Genomic DNA, 23,127 nt, shown 5'->3' on the forward strand with positions numbered 1-23,127 from the left:
TCAATTTCCATATGTTACACGGAGGTAATTAGCAAGATGGCTGATGCTGTAGTCCGATTAACAGATAGATTACATGACAGGTATAGAATGGGCAGATTATCTGCATCAGTATTCCTGGGTAGGGGAAGTAGGTATTCTACCTTCTTAGTAGCATTTTCTGGGGGGGAAAGCAGGACTTAATCTGATGACAACAATCATTAAATTAGAGGTGAAGGTCACCATACATACTATTTTCTCCTTCCTTGTTTTTCCTATGCACTTTTCCCCTAGGTTATCTTCCTGTTTCCAAAACATGTCTTTATTAAGTGCTTGGATATTTTTTTTATTGCCTGTTTTGATTTCATGGATATTTAAGAGAGAAGGAACCCAGCCTGATATTTGCTGGGGCGAATACTGTCTTTTGCAGTTTACTTTAATAATTTGTACATTGTTTTTTCTACTCCCTTAAAATTGTTGCTGTAGTTTTTCTATGGCAAGACAAATTTTGATAACATGTAGTCGAATTGGTTGGGAATATGGGAGCCTTTTCTTCGTGAATTGAAGTGGAAGAAGCCTCCGAACTGGCAGCAGGCTGGCTGGCTTGCCTGTGACAGCGCCTGTCTCTCAGCTGTGCAGATGTGGGTACGCTGTGACCTTCATAAGACACCAATGGCTCCCAGTGCTGTTTTCACACTTGCCGGCAGGCTCTGACTGTGTGCTGATACTTAGCTTGTTAAGCTTGCATGTTTTTCAAAAAAAGCAGCTGTCACTTTACAGCAAATTTCATGTTCCCAGGGTTTAGGTGGTCCCTCTCCTCCCCCTGCTCTTTCTCTTTCTGCCTCTCTGTAATCCCAGTGCATGCATTCCCAAGCCAAAGGCACCTCTTTTGTACAGCCAGTGGTTGTATTTATAGATGACTGCTTCAGGTTTCCGTTTTCCCTTTTTTGTTTTGATGTGTCCCTTCCCGTCCTTCCGCCACCGACCCTCTTGTTCCTTTCAGGTTGCCCAGACCGTTTCTCTGTTGCTGTCTCCCATTCTTGCGCTATACTCTGTCCTTGGGTCAACTTATCTACTGTCTGCCTTCACAGCTGTCTTTCTGTTGACTTAGAGACCTTTTGTAAGCAGAGGTTTCCTTAACAGCCCAAGATCATGCGCAGGATTTTTCCAAGCCCATTTTTCAGTGGCTCCCTGCTCAGGAGTAGCTGAAATGCAGAGGCTCCCCTGGCTGCCCCATAGTGCAGCTATCCACCTTCAGGCATCAAGGGATTTTCTCCTTTGTAGGACCTCAGGAAAAAGACTATTCTTCCTCACTTGTTTTTCTGAACAATACCTTAAGCAGGCTGAGATTCATCCCAGATAGTTTTAAACATCTAAGTCAGAAGAGGAATTCCCCTAAAATGCGTCTGCGCTGAAAGGAGAGAAGGGGGCAGATTCAGTAGGGAACTCCTTCCACCTTCTGAGGTGCACCTGTCCTTCCCTTGATGAGGGGAAGCCCAGAGTAGCTCAGCTCTTAACTTAGCATCTCCCCAGTGCCTAGCGTTAGGTGTGGTAGATATGAGTAGCATCTCATGATCTTTTGCTGTTTTACCACAACAGCCTTTCTGCCTCTGGCTGCTCTCCTGCTAACAAGTCCCCTGTGTCAGTCTTGGTGCTGACACAGCCTTTCTGGGCTACTCATCCCTCACCGCCACATCGGCACTTTCCTTAGTGGTCCTTCTGCCCCATCTGCTCTCACTGAATTCTGGTTTGCTCACACTCCCAGCCCCCACGGTAGATTACTGACCTCTCACTCCTTACTCTCTCACGAATGTGTGATCCTCTCAGAGAATCCCTCAAGTGGCTTCCTCTGCTATATTTTACAAATCTGGAGAGCTTTCTCTGACAAAGCTTTGATTATTTCTCATCTTACTTAGCTTCACTTTATCCTTGCAGATACATTACCTTCTGTTTCTGGACATATTCAGCTATTAAGATCATAAAGATCATGCTCTTTAGTTTAACATTATCCTCCTCTTCGTATTCCTTCTCTGACTCCTGCTCCACAGTTCAAAATAACCTTGTACCCTGCAGTCTTCCAACAACTAAGAAGCATGCTCCCGTGGCATCTTCTTTCGTTTTTCCCTGCATATGCTCCTCAGTCCTCCTGGTCACTTCCCTTCAATCAAATGGCCTCCTGGACTTGGGTGACCACAGTACTACTTTCCATATTTTCATGTAAATCCTTAAAAAGAGGCAGAAGTAATTTAAAGAAATTCTCTTTTTTGGCCTAAGGGTTTTTTTCCGTGATAATTGTGGTTTTTTTCAGCAAAACTGTGAAATGATTATTGATCCTAAAAAAAAAAAATAAAATCCCACTTTTACCCATGTGGGGTTTTTTTGACAGATAATTCCATCATTTCTGTTCATTTGGCCATAGCTTTTACTTTTCTTCCACTTTTTCGGTTCTGTTGCTGTGTTAAATTAGACCCTTTTTCACAAATTGCTGTGGTGGGCAGAACTTCCCCTCCCTGTGGAACAGTAGCTCAGAGGTTGAAGCCCCAGGTTATAAATAGTTGTGGTCTGGCACCTCGTACATTGTCCATATTACTGTCTGCTGTGGGTTTTCTGCTCAGGGCTCTGTTTTCTCGGACTGGTACAGAAATGGCATTAAGGCACCAGCTATTTGTGTCAGTCACTACTCACATTTGCATCGGCGCTGAGCTTGGAAGCCTTGCAGTGACGGTGCTGTCTAATTCATGAAAACAGGCGATACAAATCTGACATTCCCAACCTCAAGCCTGTAGTAGCCCCACTAGTGGTTTCTTTCCACCTTGGAAAGGTGCCACTATTACAGCTACCATCTGTTTCCTCTCCTTGAACAAAAATTTAGCACTCTGCAAAAAGAAGAAACATCTGCAAATCGAGGAAGATAAACATGTATGTAGTTCCTTAGTAAATGTGTATGCAGTGCTAGTATTTTAAGTTAAGCTACTGTCCCTTAGCCATTTCAGCTTCAGTCAGTTTTCAGTAGCTCCAGATTTTCTGTCATATTCACAATTTGGGCCAAAACTTTATGCTTCATTTCCCTGGCTTTGTCTTACTGACAGGCAGGCTTTTGAAGCTTTGAAGGCTGGCTCACCTGTCTTGACAAATTAGGAACAGATGTAGAAGGAATGGGCTCACAGACCACCTCCAAGTGCCCAGCACCACTGGACAGAGTTGGCTGTCTGTGACGAGCAGTGGAGACACCCTCAGGCACGCTTGAAGGGACATTATAAAGTTGTGGGTGGCTGGAAGCGCTTATTCTGTGTGTCCTCCCCATTCCTACTTTCTTGCAAGCTTGCCTACTCTTACGCTTGCAGCATCTGTCCTCGATTCACTTGATTTTCCAGTTTGGGAACCCAAAAAAATCTTTCTCCGTGTGGCAGAGTGCTCTGTGTGCACGTGTTAATTTGGCAGACAGGCAGGTCTGAGCGCGAAGGGCATTAAATTACAATTTGGCATCTTTGTCAGCTTTCTGTGTGGCTGGTAGAGTCAGAGATCCAGCTGAGAGCTCTGTAATCAGCAGGTTGTCGGTGCATCCACTGCGCCCAGGCAGTAGTGGGGGATGCCTCTGTCTGGTGTTGGCCTGCTGGCCCTGCGTTGCAGCTCTCCTGCTCCCATGCTGAGCTTAACCAGGAAAGATGCGTCGGATTTCCCAGGCCAGAGGGTACAGAGCAGACATGCTCTTCCTGTCATGAGGTTTAAAATTTCAAGAATAAGGGTGGCTCCTGCAGTTGACAAGACACAATTAAGCAATTAGGAGTGGATTGCTCATTTTTTCTATGAGCATGTGCTGTCACAGCTTCTGTGTGCACCTACATGGCATCCGTTTCTTAGTACATTCTGGCTTAAATCAAAATCTTTCTTTTACTACTGAAACAGCTGAATATAGTGAAACTGGCGGAAGTAAGGTTCAGAGTTGGCAGCAGCCTTGTCCTTACTAGAGAGAGCTGCCTTTTTGGTAATTGGAGGAAAAATATTTTAATCAGCATCAAGGCTGATTAAATTTTATTTTTAACCACACTATTGTCGCTTAAAAATCGTATCCCAAAACATTTCAGCTCAGTGGGGCTTTTTCTTTTTTTACATACAATGAAACAAAAAAAAAAAAAGAAAAAAGAAAATGCCTGCTTTATATCCATGTGCGCTTCTTTTTGGGACTGTCAGCAATAGTGACCTCTCTTATCATATCATCTACCTCAGTCTTTGATTTTAATTGCAGTTGCTGAGCTACAGCGGGAAAATTGCAATCTGTGTGGATATCTTTCAACAGATGAACAGGAGATTGAGGCAAAATAGGCATTAAACAGTAAACAATGGCACGTTTGGGGTGGCTTTTCAGAGGATTGCAGGGTACGTAACTGTCAGTCTCCTGTTCAGCCTATGGGCTTTGGGTATGCATACTTTAAGCTTGCAGAGCCAGGAAAGCCCTGCCTGGACTCGTGTACTTAGTAGCATTAAAGGAGGAAAAAGCCTGTTACTTTGATGCATTTTTATTATCGCAGTGACTCAGAACACTTTCTTGGCAAGAGTGCCTGGCACAGCTGCTTGCCACGCTTACAACCGCAGAGAGCCACGCTGCAAGATTACCTCGTGCATATCAAGTAACAGGGAACTTCTGCAGAAAAGGAACAGCACGGCCGGGGACAGGGGTGTGATACGTAACACAGGCGGCATTGTCTGTAAGGTGTTTGCTCTAAGCTGATGCGTCAAGCAAAGCCAGGGAGCAGGAGGCATTTGGGGCACTCACCTTTTCCTTTGGCGAAGCAGATCAAGTGAGCTACGGAAGAGACTTGCAATTTTGTTGTTTCTGAGTCAGCCCAACAACTTCCTAAGGTTTTCAGTTATCTGAAACAGTACGTTTCAGCTGGGAGTTTGAGCCTTCTGTTTTACAATATCTGGCAAAGCCACTTTAATTTTGTTTCATTGTTTCTTTTTTCTTGTCCTATTAAATATTAGCCCGATATGCATTTATTTCAGACAGAAAGAGCATGATCCTGGATGCTTTCATGTGGATTAATCACTTGTAGGTCTCTTGAGGTAGGCCTGTAATACCATGTTAGACATTTTGACCTCTCCTTACATTCTCTAGTTATCCCCATAGCTGCATAGCTTGAGCACGAGCCACCCGGCTCACCACACATGGGAATGTAGGTGTTGAGGCAAACTGTCCAGCCTTTAACACTTGCCTTTAACATCACGGTGGGTGCTGCCAGCTCAAGCCTTGTGGAATAGTGAGTGTGAGTATACAGTCCTGGGCGTAGGTAGAGGCAGGATCATCATCTTGGAGGCTGACATACTGCACAGTCTGGGCAGTTTCAGACAATAGATCCCCTCACAGCAGTCTTGGGTATTAGTTATAGCCTCAGTCCGTCACTGCTGGTCTTTTTGTGGCTTTTGAGTTTTCGTACTAGTGCTTTGAATTTCTTGATGACTGATGGGAAGTGCTATTTGGGTTGTGGAGTACCGGGAGCGTGGAACTGGCTGTTGGGCTTCCCACATGGTTCCCTGGAGCAGGGAGTCAGGCACAACGAATCCCGTGCTGTGATGGAGAGATGTTAAAGTTGGTCACACAAAAGGTGGAACTGACCACGAGTTTCAGCATGAGAGTAAGCTGAAATAGAGAAGCCTGGTGATACCCATCCCAAAACGTTTCTGTCTTCATGTGAAGGCTGATGGTGTTTGAGCTTGGGAGGAGCCAGTGTGACTGAGCCTTAGGCAGCTGAATCCCTTTGAGGAGACAGGGGAAGATGGCTTCCTGGCAGAACGTGCTGCTCAAATTGTGGCAAGCTGATAAGGCACAGTGCAGCGTGGTTGGTACGGCCTGGTTTTGAGACTGCAGGTGTGTAACGCTGCTCGGCAGCAGTCTGACTTCTTAAAATCGGTTGTCTGGGCAAGTAGCTGTTTGGCGAGTTGAGAACCACGCTGCTGTGCGGTGGGTAGGCCTTCACTTTCCACCTGAGCTGTTACTTCGGAGGTGTAAGCGCTGTGCCCCTTGATGTGCTTGAGGAATTTGCTAAGTGGCAGTCTTTACTAAAAATCTTTTTGTCTTCAGGACTTCGTATAGTAGGCACAAAATTTGCAGCAAGAAGTGAATGTCCTAGTTGTTTCATAGTCTCAGTTCTTGTTGAGCCAGAAATGTGTCTTCCTTTTCTTTCAACTCCTGCCTATAGCCTGATGAACTTAAAGGGAAGGTGGCTTTGCATGTGAAACAACAGGATAACTGATATAAACAGAAAATAATAAGAATACGCATGACTGATTTTTAAAATGACTCTTCAGGCTACAACCTTTGTTATTGAAAATATCAAATGATAAATTACAGCCTTCTGTAAACAGTTCTGTGTCTGGCTTCTGGGCTGGGCAAAGTTTTTTACTTTGGTCAGTATTTTGTCCTGGGCTGCTGGTTGGTGTTCCATGTTACCCTGTGTTACCCGGTTGGTCAAGGTTACCTCATGTCACGTGCCTGTGTTTTAACAGCAGCTTTGCAAACCGAGCCTTGCATCAGCTCTTGGCCCATGGAGTACGCTGAACGAACCAGTGCGTTGCGTGACTCATTGGTTTCCTCTTTCCGTGTTTACCTTGCGTGTGTTACTACAGGCGTGACGCCTCCCGAAGCAACTGCCGTGGAAAGGCCATGCTGAGCTTTAATGTTCCCTACAGCTCTGTATCCTGCTGCCACTGTGTGTCTATAATCGAAATGATTATTTACTATTTCCATTATCTCAGCATTTTCAATTTTTGGATTTACTGCGGTGAAGAATGAGACTTATTTGGTGAATTCCTGTGGAGAGATGAAAACTAAGAGTGGGTTTGTCCGATCCCCTGCCTGCCTCCGAGAAGTGCCTGAGCTCTCAGGCAGGTGCCTGCTATGCAGCAGGGCAAAACTTACCTGTCTTGTCCCCGCTCGCTGCCATACACGGTGCATGCCTTTCGCCATACACCTGGTAATTCTTCTGCCAGATTTCATCTTCAGCTTCCAGCCAAGTCTGTAACTTGGTTGTTATTACCCAGTGGATTTAACAAAGGCAGCCTGATGCTTTCTTTGCTTAAGCCTTTCACTTTTTTGACACATTTTACTCAGATGTTCAGCATATTTGTAATGGCAAAGTACATTTGTATAAAATGGTCTATTCTTGTAAAAATACTTCAGACCAAAATAAAAGCTCCCACACAAACATGCAGTGAAACAAAGTAGAAGAATAAAGCATACTGGTGTTTGAGGGAGGGATTTTCCTAGCTTACTTTGAGGACTATTGACAGTGGAAGAAAAGCAGAGCAGCAGAAGGATGGGGTAAGGCAGCCAAACAGGTGTGTTTGGTTGTGCAGCTTGGATGAGAATGGAAAGCTGACAGAAATGAGGTGGTATAAAAAGATTTTCTAGATGTTTTGCTCATAGATAGTCATTTAGTAGGACACGAAGCTGGGACCCCCATAATACAGTGTCTGAAACACAATAGTCTTATGTTTAAGTTATGACAGAATATGACTTACATACACAGAATCACAAGAGTGATGAAAATTGATCATCTTTACTTAATTCATGCTTGAGTAGATGCCAGGCTCTAATTATGAGACAGCTCTAGTCTGCTCAGGACCCAAACATTTGCTGTGATCCTGGCGCAGCTGGTTTTGTTGAGGACAGTCACAGTCAAAAATCCCCTTGCTGGGTTCTGTGCAAAGGCTGCTGAGGCTGCCAGTGACCCACGGGATGTATTTTGGCATTCTGATACTAAAGATTTGAAGATAAAGAGAGGCAAAGAGCAACTGAACACAATGGAGAGAGCAGGAGGAAGCCATCGAAGTTGTTGATGGTGTTCGAAGTGGTATCAGCAGCTTACAGAAAAAGGTGGTCATTTCCACATCAGACAAATCGCTTGTGATGTATGAAGTAAAGGTAAGAAAAAAATATAAAAGAACACAAAGCATTCCCAGCTTTTTACTTGTATACTTTCTTAACTTACTTCTTCTGAGTCTCTTCACTGTTTCTGACCCCTAGCTCATGCTGTACTTGCTTTTCAAGGACATTGCAATCTGCAGCTGACTGCGGTGCCATTGTGGTTTCACAGTCAGTTCCTTTGAAGAGAGCGTGCCTGAATTGCTTTGCGAGCACACAGCTCAGAGCAGGAGAGGAATATTAATAGAAACAGCTTCTCTCTGTTGCTGTATGAAGGCACAAGATGAATTATTTCAGTATGGCAGGTAGAGGTGTTTTTCAAAGCAATTGTTTGCATTTTTGAAGATCTAACAGGGAATTAAAAAGGTCTGGTGAAAGCTGTATGGCCCAGAGGGCCGTCATACGTTTTCTATCAGGAGAGAGAATGTATGCGTTAAATACTGTTGTTAATTTTACAGGTATCTAAGTTTAAGTAGTACTAATGGTTCCCATCCAGGCTTTAGAAAATTGGGAACAAAGTTTTCTGCATCCTACCACCTGCCTTTTAAAACGCAGAAATAGAACGATTACTCTGGGCTTTATCCGACATTCTTTTAAAACAGCTCCTCACCCCCCTGATGGTTCTTTTAGGGTAACAGTCTAGGGCTGAATTCAGTAAAGACTCTGCCTGACATTTATGTGATGCGGCAGGCAACTCTTATCAGAGCTGGTGAGAACAGGCAGGATTTAAAATTTTATCCCCTAAGGAGGGTGAGAATTTAGAGGGATCCAAGAGTGGTTTGAAGGAAAATACAGGTATTTGAGACAGTCCCGATGAGCAGCTGCCAAGGCAGGAAGGGATCTGGGTGTTACCGTTTGGCACTCGCATTGCGGAGGAGCCCCTCCTGTTCCCCCATGTTCCCTCAGGAGTTCCTCTCCCATCCTTTCCCATCAAGTAGCTCCTGACCTTTTGCACGTGGACATTGCCTGAGCTGCGGCGGCGCTGGTGGCTCTCCAGCGTGTGTCCAGCCTGAGAAGGAAAGCAGGAGCAGGCAGTGGTACGAGAGAGAAGAGCCTTCCTGCTTGCTCGTTGTCACCACAGCCCTGGACTAGCAGCCTTGCTGGTTTGACAACCGGTCTGGGAGCTTCTGTGACACGCAAGACTTGTGGTGCGTGGCTGGTATAGTGAGTTAGTCCTATGACATTAAATAGGAGCAAATGCAGTATACAGTATTCAAGTTTAAAGATACACATGGAAGCAAAGGAAACAAGACAACTTGTCCACCCACTCTCCACTCTTTCCTAACCTTTCTCTCTGCTCCGGGCAGCAGATCAGCTGTGGGGTAGTCGTATGGGGGCTATTTTTGTGCGTTAGCCTCTGTGGGGCCTCACAAGCCTCGTATACGTGTCAAGAAGAGGAAGGCCCACAGCTGCCATGTGTGCATTGCTGTCCTGTGCAGGGAGCCTGGGCCGCACTGGGTGCTGTGCCGGGGGTCTGCCGAGCCTCCCCCCCGCAGGTCCTGCCCTCCCGCCTGGCCAGGTCTGCGTGGGCCACCCGGGCCCTTCATCCCGTTGGGCTCGGAGTGCTCCACAGGCACCTGCACTGGCTGCCAGTTACCGGAGTTAAGTCCTCAGGAAGAAGTTATTCAAAGTGTCGTACTGAATTTTATAGTGTCACTAACACTGAATATCTCAGGCTTTGAAAATTACCATTGGATTCACAAAATACTTCAGGGGAAAAAAGTTTAGGTTGAACGATTTATGCCTTTAGAAAGGAATTTTTTGAGGGTCAAAGCCTGAGATTTAAAGTGTGTTGCTAATAACACATTAGGCAATGAATTATTAGTAAGTTATTAAGCTATAAATAAATGAAACTGTGTTTGTTTTAAGGGCTGGTGATCTGCTCTGCTCTGTTTTTGTTAGGGGGTATGGCACTGCAGAGCCTGCCAAGCCCTTTGCAGATGAGCTATACCGCACTCGACAACTCCCTGCCTCAAGTAACTTGTTACCCTATCAGACAGGGCAAAAAAGGAAATGTCAGACAAGCGTGGTGGAATTGATGAGGGAGGAACATCCCCAGCAAGAAATAAGGTCAGGCGCATCGCTGCACAGCAACTGCAGTGGGCTTCAAGCAGTTTTCCTAGCTGCGCCTTCTCTGACTTGGGAGAATAAGGGATGTGTGCCCCACGCTACCTCTGGGCGGGTCTGTTCCTCTGCTTGCGGAGGTGGAAGTCCTGCTGTGGTTCCTGCCCAGCTCAGTCGCCTGGGTTTCCTTTCCTTGGGAGTGGGGTGGGATGGGAGGGAGCAGGGCGAGGGAGGGTTTAGCACTGGGGCGTCTCCTCCTGTGATAAAGTCAGGGCACAGCTAGGGTGGGAGCCCGGGGAAATGACAATCACCCTCATGTTGTCTCGCCCGGAGGTGGCCCGTGTGGCGTCTGTTTGGTGACGGCTGGAGGTAAACCTGGATATCCGGGGCTGTTACCTGATCTTGTTCTTCACCTCAGCTGCTTCTGTCAATAAGCAACTGGAGTTATGTTATGAACAGTAAGGTATGAAATAGCATTTTTGCTCCAATGGTTTAGTTTTCATCTTTATAATGTTAATATTTTTTTGAGAAATTGATTGGAATTGGCATAAAATACCACATTTCACAATGCTTAATGCAGAATTGTGGTTTTGTACGGTGTAAAGTCAACACTTGGTTAGCTCGTTAGGCTCTGACAGATGTTAGATGGTAAGTCAACAAATCTGCCGTTTCCCCAAACAAAAGTTTCTAATGCGAAGCAGCAGTTTGCTAGTAATAAACCACATTATTGCCACCTAATAAATTTGGCCACTTTAAAAAAATCAAAACCAAAACCCCACAACAACCATTTTTAATAAAATTTTTAATTTTTGAAGCTTTTTGAAAACAGTTGGTCCAAAACCACTCTGCAAGCACATCTTTTTCCCTAGGTTTGCCCTCAATATGTGGTTTTAAATGTTTTCCTTACTAGAGCTTTAGCCATGTTTGTAATGAGGAGGCAGTTTTTTGCTAAGCTACCAGCAAAAAGGAAGAAAGTAAATTTCAGTGATTTTTATTCAAACTGGAATTGATTGTAATATTTTTTTATTACTAAAAGCAAAATTTAACCCAGCTGCTGAGAAATGCTCATTAGTAAAAACTTTTTTGGGGCCAGAAATAATTTTGTGTAGCAAAGAAATTCTGTTAAAAAAGCCGCTGCAAATTTATGATTAGCAGTATTTAGCAAAACAGTATTGTTGAGCAGAGGAGACACTGATATTCTTGTGACTGAAAATAAAATGTATTTTTTATTTCTAGGGACCATATTCAGAATCACGTAAGCCCGTGAAAAAGATTATCTTTTCTTTTATTGCAAAGATACTGTAAAGTATGTCTGAATAATTATTTTCTAAAATTGTTCTTTATTTCATTACTAAAAACAGGTTGGAGAAATTAGACTTTGCCAGAAAAATAAATAAATCCTGATTCCTCCTGAAGACAGCTGGCAAAGGCAGCATAATAAGTTATGGAAAGAGACTGACTTTCTGTTTTATAAAACTGTGTCATAGGATGCATGACTGAAAAGCAAAATATAACATACCTGAGGAAGTAATGGAGCTGCCTGCATGCTGAAATAATTGCCCAACACTGTCCAGTTCAAAAGTTGTTCGGTTGGGAAGATTATCTAGTGTGAAGAATCAGCTCCACTTTGTAGTTAGAGGCTGTGTGTTCTGTTCAGCCTGTTGTCATGTAATTTGCACTTGCTTTATCTGGCTATCAGTTGCTTCACCAAGAACAATTAAATTTCTTAAATTCAACTTTATACTTCCTTAAAAAAATGTCAGAATTGGATATACTTTTTCATGAGTACGAATGTAGTTTCACACTGTACTTGATTATGAATATTGGAAAACTGGAAAATGGCGGCCTCATTTGGCTTTATGTACATGAAGTTTGCTCTTTTGGAAGTGTTGGCCTTATGACCTGTTTGCATTTATTGTGAAATACCTTCCCAGCCTACCTCTATATAACTCAGCAGAGGTGTGGAAGGAACTCTGTGCCAAAGCACAAGTAAATACTTGACCGGTAGCAGTAGAGAAAAGATGCTTCCATAAGCACATTGTTTCTCTTAGCCCTGCTTCCATTTAATTGAGGAATTCAGCTACTTAGAGAAAATGGTTTTGTATAACATTTTGCTACAGGCACCTATTTGCATAGTCCAATTTTAGTCTAGTACGGGTGGTCTGAGCTGCCTTCTGCAGTGGGTGAAGAGGGACGGTGCAGGAATCCAGTTCCTCTAAGCTTCATCTGGAAGGGGCTGCTCTCTCTCCTTCACTGGGAGCCATCCGTGGATATTAATCACCCTTGGCTGAAGTTAAAATGCGTTCTCAAACCACATGCTGTCTGGTGAAACTTAAGTTATTGAAGAAAAGGTTGCTCCTACTTTTTTCCTCTCCCTTTCCTTTGCCTTCCCATGGTTTCTCTTGCATCAGGCTAGAGATGGGCACCTGGCAATTGTCTGAACTGGTTCAGTTTGCTGATTCAACAGAGAACTGCCTTTTTTGTGGAAGGGAGAGAAAAAGTGTGCTTACAGTCAGATCTGTAGGCTGCGCTGCCTCACTCTGTGGTTATCTGAGCTAGTACTGGGGCAGCAGTGGGAACACAGGGCTTTGGCACTGGAGGAACAGGGAAGGGGTAGGGCTGTCGCTTCACTGGTGCCCTAAGGTTAAACCAGAGCAGAAATGGTGAAACTCCTGGACTTTGTGACCATGTCCCATAATTTGGGTTTCCTGGGTTATGAGTCAAGTACAGTCATCTCTTTAGAAGTTTACTTGTCTTGGTTAACCTCAGATCAGAAAAGTGTATTTTGTGGTAGAACATTATGGCTGTTGGTTTGCTGTCTGGCAAAGCAGAGAGGTGCTGCTTGATGTGTTTTTTACAGTACTGTGGACACTTGATTTCTGCAGAGAACTGCTTGGATCCACTGCCCATTAAACCCAGTTTCTAGACTGAGACTTTTGGCTTCTTGATGCATGCCCTTGTCAAGGTTCAAGTTAATTAATTTTGAGCTCACCCATTATCTTGGGGTTCATTTCAGTGGGTGTAGTATCAGGCTCTTAAGTCTTCCATGTGACGTGAATTAGAAACGTGACATTTCTGCTCATTCTCTCCCCTGCCTGTAACTGAAGACTGCTGCACTTTAAGATGTGATATCTCCCCACAGTTTCGTTTTACACAAAATTTAATTTCACTGCCGTAAAAGGTAGCAATAGTTACATTTTATATGGCATCACTTATCCAAACTCTTTTGCAAAATCCTTCGCGCCTCTTAAACAAATACATGATGCCTCAAGCAATACTTTTCAGACAGCTTTGAAGATGAAAACTGTAGTTAGAAATTACAGGGAAATTCAGATTCCTAGTACGTATAAACCCATACTGGAATTTCAAGTACCAGATTTTTAACTTGCAGGATGAGTAAATAGGATGCAGGTGCAACCAGAGATTGACTTAGACTCTGTGTTTCCCTTTGCATCTTGACCTTCCATTATGTCTGAAGAAACCTGCAATAGGGTGATGATCTGGGAAGGCACAAGGCTGAAACCTGAATGTACAGATTTTGTCTAAAAGCGCTACTTTTAGTTTGACATTTCATTGTTACTTTAGTGAGCCAGTAAATTTCACTTCCTTTCTGATTCAGTGATTATTATCAGTTGCGGTTTACAGTTTTGCCGTAGCTGAATCTAAAATTAAATGAAAGAAAAGTATCTGAAAAGCCTTATTGCTTAAACTAGAGACAAAGCATACATTATATTGGTAGCAACTTCTAAGTATCTCGAAGTGATCAACCGCTACGATAAGAACTAGAAGTTAGTGTGAGAAATACATAGTTTTATACTTCCTACTTTGTGTATGCTATCAGTTCCTGTTGTGTTGCAGTTTGATGACAATATATTCAAGCTCTCAGGTTTCTTCTTTCAGCTGGAAATGTGCCTTAAATCATGGATTTGAGGCATGAGCTACACTCTGAAAAGCAAACACGAGACATCTAGGTTTGTCCGAATGCCAAATGTTTGCTCCTCCAGGGCCTTGCCTTTTTTGCTCTGTAGGCCACTAATTGTTGTCTGTAAGATCACGTAAGAGCAGGTAACTCACCGAAGTGTTATGTTTTACCACACTTGATTAAAATTTCTGTCGCTAAACAGCCAATACTTGTAACGTCAAAATACTCTGTAATTAGGTTGTTTCTCATCATGATGTCTTTGCTTGCACCTGTGCACTGCTCACTCACCCCCCTCTATCTCCTCTTCCCTGTTGCATGGCAGGGAACATTTCTTCACTGCACAATATGGCCAGGATGATCCCACGTCTTGCTTGTCTGTTTTCTTTAATACACTACAGTAAAACAGCCACTCCAAGTGAAGTATCAATCAGCCATGCACCGGAAAGCAAGCGGAAAGGCAGAATCAGTTTCCCTTGCGTGGCAGAGCTGCTCTCTCCTCTCCTCCTATGAGTCCTGCGAAGATGCCTCCCATCTTGGCCTTTTGGTTCCCCATTACCACTGTCCTAAGCAGGTCCCTTGCCTGGTCTCCTGCCTGAGGTCTGTCTGCTGCACCCTGCCTCACTGGACCTCCTCTCCCACTGCCTGCGCCTCCTCTGCCCTCGCTCCCCTTCAGTCCCTGCTGCCCCTCCCCAGCCTCCCCTGCACCAAGTCCCTTCCCTTCCACCAGCCTCCTGGTAGTGTCTCCTCTCACTAAGAGACGATTCTTTTGGTGCAACATCTTCTGTCCCCCATGTCCAGGCTCCTTTCCCCTCATGCTGCAATCTCACTGACTGGCCTTCCCCAAGCTGGCAGCTCACCTCCACCTTGCACCAGCAGCAACGTTTATTCTTCTGGGGATCCTTCTGCCTCCTGTCCCTGGTGGTCTTTTGCCAAGGAGAGAAGGCAGGGGCTTGCATCAGGGAAAGGCGTGAGCTCCCAGCCAAATTGGGTGTTTCTGGGGAGCTGTGGCAAGCCTCAAGGCTGGAGGTGCTTTTACCTTTTCCTCTTGCTGTTGTTGTACCAGAGGTTATGGGCTTAACACGTTACAGATAAAAAACTGGTGTTCTGGATATGATGGAGCTTGTATTAGGTGCTCAGAGGGGTTCCTGCTGAACTTAAAATCAATAACAAGCCATAACAATTTGTCAAAACCAGAGCATAGGAGGATGCTAACACAGTGTGGATAAGAGATGTGACAACTTGTCAGGACACAGAGGAAGTGGATCCTAAATCTTCACTGCCGTAGAAGATTGCATCACCCGGTGCCTAACAATAAAGTCTACTTTCCGAGGTCCTTTGTTAGAGGGGCCCCCTTCAGAAAAGAAAGGAGATCTTGTTCAGCCAGTCCTTTAATGACTATGTCTGTCTGTGTGCATTTGGGGGAGGGGGGGGTCAGATAGCCAGATGAATTTTAACAGAAGGTCTTTGTGTAAAATACATGGACATTAAGAAAGAAATATCTTTAAATCAGTTGTCAAGAAAAATGTGAAGTTACAGGGGGAAAAAAAAAGAGTATTAGCGGTATTTTGTTCTGTATCACAGTTACTTTGTAGTAAATACTCAGAGGAGGATACTTCAAACCTACTTCCATTTCTCTAACCTACCTCTGGTTAAATTTTATTTGAAAGAGGTTGTTCAGCTGCATGTGTAAGACAGTAAATACATTTAGAAAGGCTGAATTATGAGTAATTCTGTTTGCTGTGCTTGTCTTCGTCATGTGTAGAGATTATCTGGAGTTGAAAGGTATAAGAATCCATCAGTTTGGTATTATTTCTTAGTTCTTTATTTCTTGAGCACCAAAGTAAGAAGACGTAATCCTTCATTTAAGCAAACTGAATAGAGTTGGTAATTGGAGACTTGGGGGCTTAGGATCTGTTCATTGTTTTATAACACTGTCCACCCATTGCAAATGAATTTGTAATTTATCCTCTTAGTCTGTGATAACCTAATCAGCTGCCAGCACTTGAAAGTTCTGCACACTTGTGATTTATTCAATTCCATCCTACTGAAACATGGAGCAGGGCTTTAATTGTCTTTCGTGAAGAATTCTGCCAGTAGGGAAATGGAGCCTCATTCCTTCATTTGCAGCCAGAAGCTGTTTACTCTGGTAGCTCTGAAGTTTGTACAACTTTAGATCTACCTTAAATACATTTGTTTTAGCTCTTTCTAATGTCTAAAAAAATTAACACAGACTTGAAGACTATTTTTCTCTCCTATGACAAATTAGTTTGGCTATCATCCTTATAGTTTCTGTACTTTCTAACAACTGTTAGATATATAATGCTACACCATGTATCTGCCTGCATGTGTGTACAACTTGTAAATAATTTAATGCTTTACTTTATCACTTGGCCTCTTCACATAACTCTAAAATGAGGAAGATAAAATCCTGCTAAATTATTAATTCACTGGGAAATTGAAACAACTGATACAAATTAAGCACCGAAAATAGTTCCTGTTTTCTCTGTGGGAATCAAAGCAGTGAACACAGCTGGATAACAGCAAGGGAGCTAAATGGGCAAGATGGTCATAGAATAATTTAGACTGGAAAGGACTTCTTTGGGGTCATGTAGTCTAACTACCTGCTCTAGGCCAATCTACTTATTAGGGATGTGTTCAGTTGAGTTCCAGCATGGAGATGGTCCAGGAGTCTCCTGTGTCCTTCGGTACGTGGGGAGGGCGCATGGGACCTGTTGTCTGGCTGGCTGGTGGAATTTGGGCACAGTTTGCAGTGTTAAAAATTGTCCCACTGGTTAAAATCTTTCCAGCAAAACACGCAAGTGCTCCAGTGCCATTGTGGCAGAGCTTATTTCTTGAGGAAAAATTTTTCTGCTCACTCTAAATGGAACTTCTAATAGATCAAAACACAGTGACTTTATGAAGGCTTCTCGATCTTGCTACTTAAAATAATCTGGTTTTGCTAATTTTCATAGTAGCCAGTTGTTTATTTTAGTTATTTACTGGTTTTTGTTTTGTTTTGCCATATCCATATACTATACATTGTAGTAGTTTTCCCAGACTGGTTTTAAATGTTTTAAGATAATTAAATGATTATATATAGGGAAATGTTATAAGGCAGTGTAAGTATCCAGGACAGCAGCAAAGTCCAGGCATGTAGCTGCAAAGCAGAGTCCTCTACCACTAAAGTCTGATGCAGAAAAGCTGGCATGGTAAAATTCATGGTTTAATAAAGAGCTACATAAACTACAGTTAAGCCTGTATTCTGCAAAGCGTCTGCACTCAGTAACAACCTTTTCCCTGATATAACTTTGGTTTGAGTTGGATTTATTTGGATTTGGGAGCAGCTGGGAAGTTCTAAAATGTTTGTTGTGTATCTTGAACATGAACTGCAGCATCTGTGCCTTTGCTGTTTCATTCTCCTACCTGCTTCTGACTCCAAGGATATATCTGGAAATCCAGTATGTTCTTCTGATGGGGAAGGTCAGTATGCACGATGCTTTCCAGATGCGCTGCCTGTACTTCAGAGTACAAAATAAAAAATATCCCATGCAGGCCTGTGCATTACTAATAGAGGCACCTGGCGCTGTGGCCTCTACACATCACTAATCTGAGCAGTTTGCTCCTGTGACCAAGTCTCCAGATTGTGCAACGAAAGGACCAGTTGCTGAGACGAGCCTGTCCTTGCGCTTGGAGTTCCACTGTTGATTGGTGACCGCCCTGCCCTTCTAACTGTTGTCAATCATACAGGTTAAACACCAGAGGCTGTTTGGAGAGCAAAGCAGTTTTTCTGTGGGGTGGGTGGGATATGTGCAGGGACTAAAATACACACAGTTTAAATGCACAGGGACAGTATATATGGCAGGGTGGATGGAGTGGTGAGAGCAGGATCAGAATTGTCGGCTGGAAGAGATGCCAGCTTTCTGGAGCAGATCAAAGATCCCAACTGCTTCATCGCTGAGACCAAGTCCCCAGTATCAGTCTTTTAGTGTGAGCGTGCTTGCTACCTCTTTCTGAATAGTTGCAGTTTCAGTGTCATCATCATCTTCCCCAGACAAACTGGGATTGATCGAGTCAGTTGAGAATGAAGAGTGTAGCAATGGGGTAATGATTTTAAGTGTCACACTTTTCAGAAACACATCCTTGATGGACAGCAGAGCATGCCTGTGTAACATTTCTTCAGTATGGGGAAAAATAAAAACAGCTGGCACAGCGCTGTCTTTAACTGAGGGGTGAGAAATATAATTTAGATTGTCTGGAAAAAAATAATGTGTGAATCCAAATGTAACAAATGAGACCAAAATCTGTGAGGGAGGAACGGGCGACTGACTGCAATTGACTTTTGGTTGTACAGATCTACAGCTGTGGGGAACCACATTTTGTACAATTTGTAGGCTCTATTTACATGAGAGAATATTCAGGGAAACATTTTTGCTCAGGTATAACTTTTTATATAATTTCTTGACTTTTTCTTTCTCAGTAGCTTGCATACTAACAATGTTATTTCCTTCAGTGTTTTCATGCGGTGAGACTATGTCAAGAGGAACCATGATTTCATCACTGCCTATTTCTACTTCGTATAGCTAATTCACAAAATCTTCAGTATCTTTCAACATGTTTTGATGCAATAATTCATTTGGAGACTGTAACTCCAATTTGCTCATTGTGCCTTTATTGCGTCTCTAAGTGTACAGCCATAAATAGTAATCAGTAGTACTGTTCTGTTAAATTGTGAAGATCTCTGCTGTAGAATCCAGGAGACAAGCACAGCTTGCACGACTCAGTTTAGGATATAATCATTAAACAATATGCCCAACCTGAAAATCGTATGCATTTATAATTTCAGCAGCTTTCCACATGTTGTGTTACATGCCAGGGTTATTGACTTCTTCAACTAGCCACACCATGTCTTGCTGTTTTGCTTGCCCTACCTGGCACACATCCGTGTATAATTCACCATGTGGCTGCACAAATGCAAATACCTGCACCAGGGAAGCAAGAGGAGGAGGTTACTGGGAGCAGGAATCCTCCCTTTGGCAGCGGTAGGGAGTCAGGTCGAACAGAGTGCCTGTGCGGCTGTGGCTGTATTCACTGTTCGTGCTTGCTGATAAGGCGCTATAGGTGGAATGCGTTTCTCGGTCTTCCTAAGAATTACAGCCACAGTAACTGCATGTCACACAGTGTTTGTTTTACGTTTTCAGAAAGAAACCATTGATTCTTAGTTGCCAAAGAGCTTTTAATTTTTAAACTTAAAAGCCAACTTGCCCTAGTCCTTTGCAGTTCCAGATGGTGTAAAGATGCTTGGTCTCTCTCACTTTGTGTTTCGATCTATTTTCTTGAATGTCTTTTTAATTATGACTACATAAGTAGACTATGTCTCTTAGAACTGACTAGCTGATAAGCAGAATGAGGGAAACTGACTCTGAACACACTAAAACTGTGACTGTCTAGTAGATGGCATATGTTCTACCAGTAATTCCCTTCATCCCAGTTCAATTAAATGTGCTTATCTGTACATGGGGAAAATCCCATTTTGCTGGAGGCCTACATAAGCGATCATCAAAATCAGCGGTTCGTTAATACTTTGTGTTCATTAATATTACGAAAATCTCATTCCTTCTCCAGACACTTATGTGATTTATCACTCTCGCATCCCTATGGCCATTGGAGAAAGTTGCAATAGAAAACCTACTGTACTGCATCCTAACAGTAGCCTAGAAAAATTGTATTAGGTTCTTACAGCCTAGGGATTTTTACAGCGTTTCTGAAAGGTCCCTAAAAGGTATTACTTATAGCTGCATACCAGCTTTGTGAAGTATTAATAGCACAGTTTCTTTTGTGCTGAGTGGATTACTGCCATATAAATTTGTAATCGGTGTAACAGTGCGTGCAGAAGGATTTCAAAGCAACTACTCGACTGAAAACGATTTCGTTTTACTAATACCCCATTCATGGAGAGACTAAAGAGGGAGGATTGTGAAATTTGGAAAAGAAAGTCTAACAGGGAAGAGGTGAGAGCTGAGCACAGGGTCCCTTGGGTCCAAAGCACATGGCAACAGAGAACATTTCTCAGAGGAAGGAAATTACGGTAGCAGAGACCGAAGTCTCAAAGGGTGCTTCTGGCCCGCTCCAGCACGACAGGACAACATCCACTATTTATGTAGGTGCACAGCAGTCATTTCTCACTGTACACATTAGATTATTGAGAACACCATAAGCTATAGCCAGGACCCACCTCTGCTGGGAGCTGTCTGGATACGTAGATCCAGCAGCGGTCTATACCGTATTTCACAGTTTGTAGTTATCAACGGTATCGTCTTCAGCAAAAGACTTTCTGAAAATCACCCATCCAATTGTAGATTTTGCAGTGTCCTGAACCTTGGCAAGTCTTTCTGAACAAATGATGAACATGTTCTTAAGTGGTGCAAGAGGTTGCTCTGTCTCCAGTAGCAGGTTTCGTTAGTGAGCTGATCACTAATTTCAGATGTGGCAGACCCAGCTGGGGAGAGCAGCAGTGTCTGGCCGGAGTGTAAATGCATACAAACCCCTTTGCCCTCTCTGGCTGCTTCTGTCGGAAATCAACCCAATGGGGAAGTACTGTGTGCCTGCTTCAGTTGTTAAAAGGTGCAGCATTTGAACTAGAACTCTTTTTTGAGCATAATTAAAGTATTCCTAAATTCCAGCAAAAGTTCTTTCAGTGTCAAATTTTGGCTTTCTCTTCCCCCGGTGATTCTGAACAGAGCTGTTTGCTGGAAGGTCAGTCAATGTTGACTGCATGTATTAGCCATTTTACATATTCATAAGTCTTTATATAGATACATATATACACATATATATACATACATATTTGATGCAGATGATTTTTGAACAGAGTTTCCATTAGCATAACTTAATGTGTAAAGGCAATTACTTACCCTCAGCCCCTTAGTTTGGTTAATATTTATACAGATGTAGCTGGCACGTGATGGGAATAACTGCTATGTCCCAGGCTGTACGTGCTGGGAATGGCCAATATGCCTGAAACTGTAGTATCTTTACAGGACATTGTCAATAATGCTATATTTGATAAAGCATTTTAAGTCACTTCTTTTTGCTGCCAATTGTTTTATCTGGTTTACGTCAGCAGCTTCCCCTTGCCGTGACTCTGTGGTGTGCAGGCACAGCTGTGCAGTGACATCAAAGGTCTCCCATCCCTTTCCTTCTCCATTTCTTGCTGCAAAAATCCCCTCTATCCAGGCCCACCGCCTGCTGTGGTCATCTCCCTCCCTTGCGCTGTGCTCACAGCAGCAGCTGGGTACTGAACGCAGGGCTGAGCCGGTGTGGTTGGGTGACAGTGTGGGCCCGTATCAAGCATAGGGTCAAATTCCAGGGGCTTCCTAATCTGAGCAGATGGCTGTTCTTCACATGCCTTCACTTCTGACCAGAAAGGCGGGCCTCATACCTCTGACAAACCTTCTCAATCCCTGCCTGTAATTGCCATTTGCTGGGTCAGTGTACCTAACAGAATTTAAGTAAATGAGTGAGCTGGTGGTGGTGGCAGTTGCTTAATTAGCTCCAGTATCAATGATAGCCTTTACCTGCCACTTTGGATTGGCACCAGATGCTAATCAGGTTTTCCCCATGCTCTGCTCTTCTCGTCTTCACCAGTTGTTGGGACTGTTCAGCCTGGAGAAGAGAAGGCTCCAGGGAGACCTTATTTCAGCCTTCCAGTACTTAAAGGGGACTTATAAGAAAGATGGGGAAAATCTTTTTAGCAGGGCCTGTTGTGACAGGACAAGGGGTAATGGCTTTAAACTAAGGGAGGCTAGATTTAGACTAGATATAAGGAAAAAATTTTTTACCATGAGGGTGGTAAGACACTGGCACAGGTTGCCCAGAGAGGTGGTAAATGCCCCATCCCTGGAAACATTCAAGGCCAGGCTGGACGGGGCTCTGAGCAATGTGGTCTGGGTGAAGATGTCCCTGCTCACTGCAGGGCGGTTGGGCTAGGTGACCTCTACAGGTCCCTTCCGACCCAAAACGTTCTATGATTCTATGTAAGTGCAGTTTCCATGCTCCTTCCCAGAGCATGCCTGAAGTTTGGGAACTGATTGCTAGTTGCCTTTAAAAGTTGAAGGATTTACATTAAAGGGCAAAACAGAAGTGCTGCCTTGTTAGCTGTTAAACCTCACTTTGCTTCCCTGGTAATAAAGAGCTCTTCTCTTCTAGTTATTTGTCTGACCCACTGTGATTTTCTAAGTATTTTCTGTCGCTAATGATGGAGGAACTTGTTCTTTTGGAGAAGGGTCAAATTTATTGCTAACCCCCAAGAAATTCAGACGTGCAGTGTAAGATTACTTAAATTAGAGGGACAGAAGTTAGGTTACAAAAGCTTTTTGTTATCTTGACAATTAAATATTAACACTTCCAGAATATTGAAACTGTAATTTTATGCCTTGCAACTGTTTTTTTTTTCTTATTATAAATTATGAAATGCTCTGTGTTTTAGGATTTATTTTATATGGTAAGAGTTTGATTTTCTTTGAGAGGTTTCTGTGTAGATTTCTCGTGAAACCAAAGAATTTTTTTTAACTCCTAACTTTTATTAAATTAGCATCAAAATATTGAGAAAATTTATCCCTGTCTATGTTTTTGGGAGATGTCTTTTAGATTTGCCAGGATGTATCTCCATCTCTATTTCTGAGATTTCTTTCTGCTCCAGCTTCTCCTTATGTGTCATCGTATTTTATTAAATGTAGTTTTAGTTCACAGATTCTCTAGATGACACTATGGAAGCCATTTCTAAACTTGTTAGAGGGAACTTTCTGACAGAGTAGCCTATAAGTGAAATATAAGCACACCTATCCAATTCTAACATGTACAAAAATAATATAGGCAACAGGTGTACCTAAACTTTATGTCCATCTCATCCACACTGAAAAAGTAAGATTAATTATTTTCTTGTATTTCAATATACTTGGCATTGTGGAATAATGATCTATTTTTCGGGTTTTCAGAGGGGTTTTCTCTCAGTGTTTTCCCTTTACAAGAGACCTGTGGAATCTGCAGGTGTAAAAATATCAAGTTCTGTGTCTTTTGCGTCTCAGCTACCCTTTCTTTTTCATTTAAAATCAGCCTCTAGCTGACTTTCTTCTGGTTTAGCCTAGTCACTGGCCTTTGGCATGGATTAAGTTTTGTTAACTTATTTTTAATTTTAAAAATGAACACAAGCATAATACTTGACGTAATTCAACATTTATGTATGGTT

The 23,127-nt window shown here is 43.0% G+C and overlaps 1 protein-coding gene across 12 annotated transcripts in view; it reads left to right on the forward strand.

Moving 5' to 3' along the window:
* MCF2L (MCF.2 cell line derived transforming sequence like) overlaps positions 1 to 23,127 on the forward strand; it is a 165,421-nt gene that overhangs the window by 35,290 nt on the left and 107,004 nt on the right. The gene's annotated exons all lie outside the window — the stretch shown is intronic.

Source organism: Opisthocomus hoazin, chromosome 1 (genome assembly GCF_030867145.1).
Source record: "Opisthocomus hoazin isolate bOpiHoa1 chromosome 1, bOpiHoa1.hap1, whole genome shotgun sequence".
NCBI classification, from domain to species: domain Eukaryota; kingdom Metazoa; phylum Chordata; class Aves; order Opisthocomiformes; family Opisthocomidae; genus Opisthocomus; species Opisthocomus hoazin.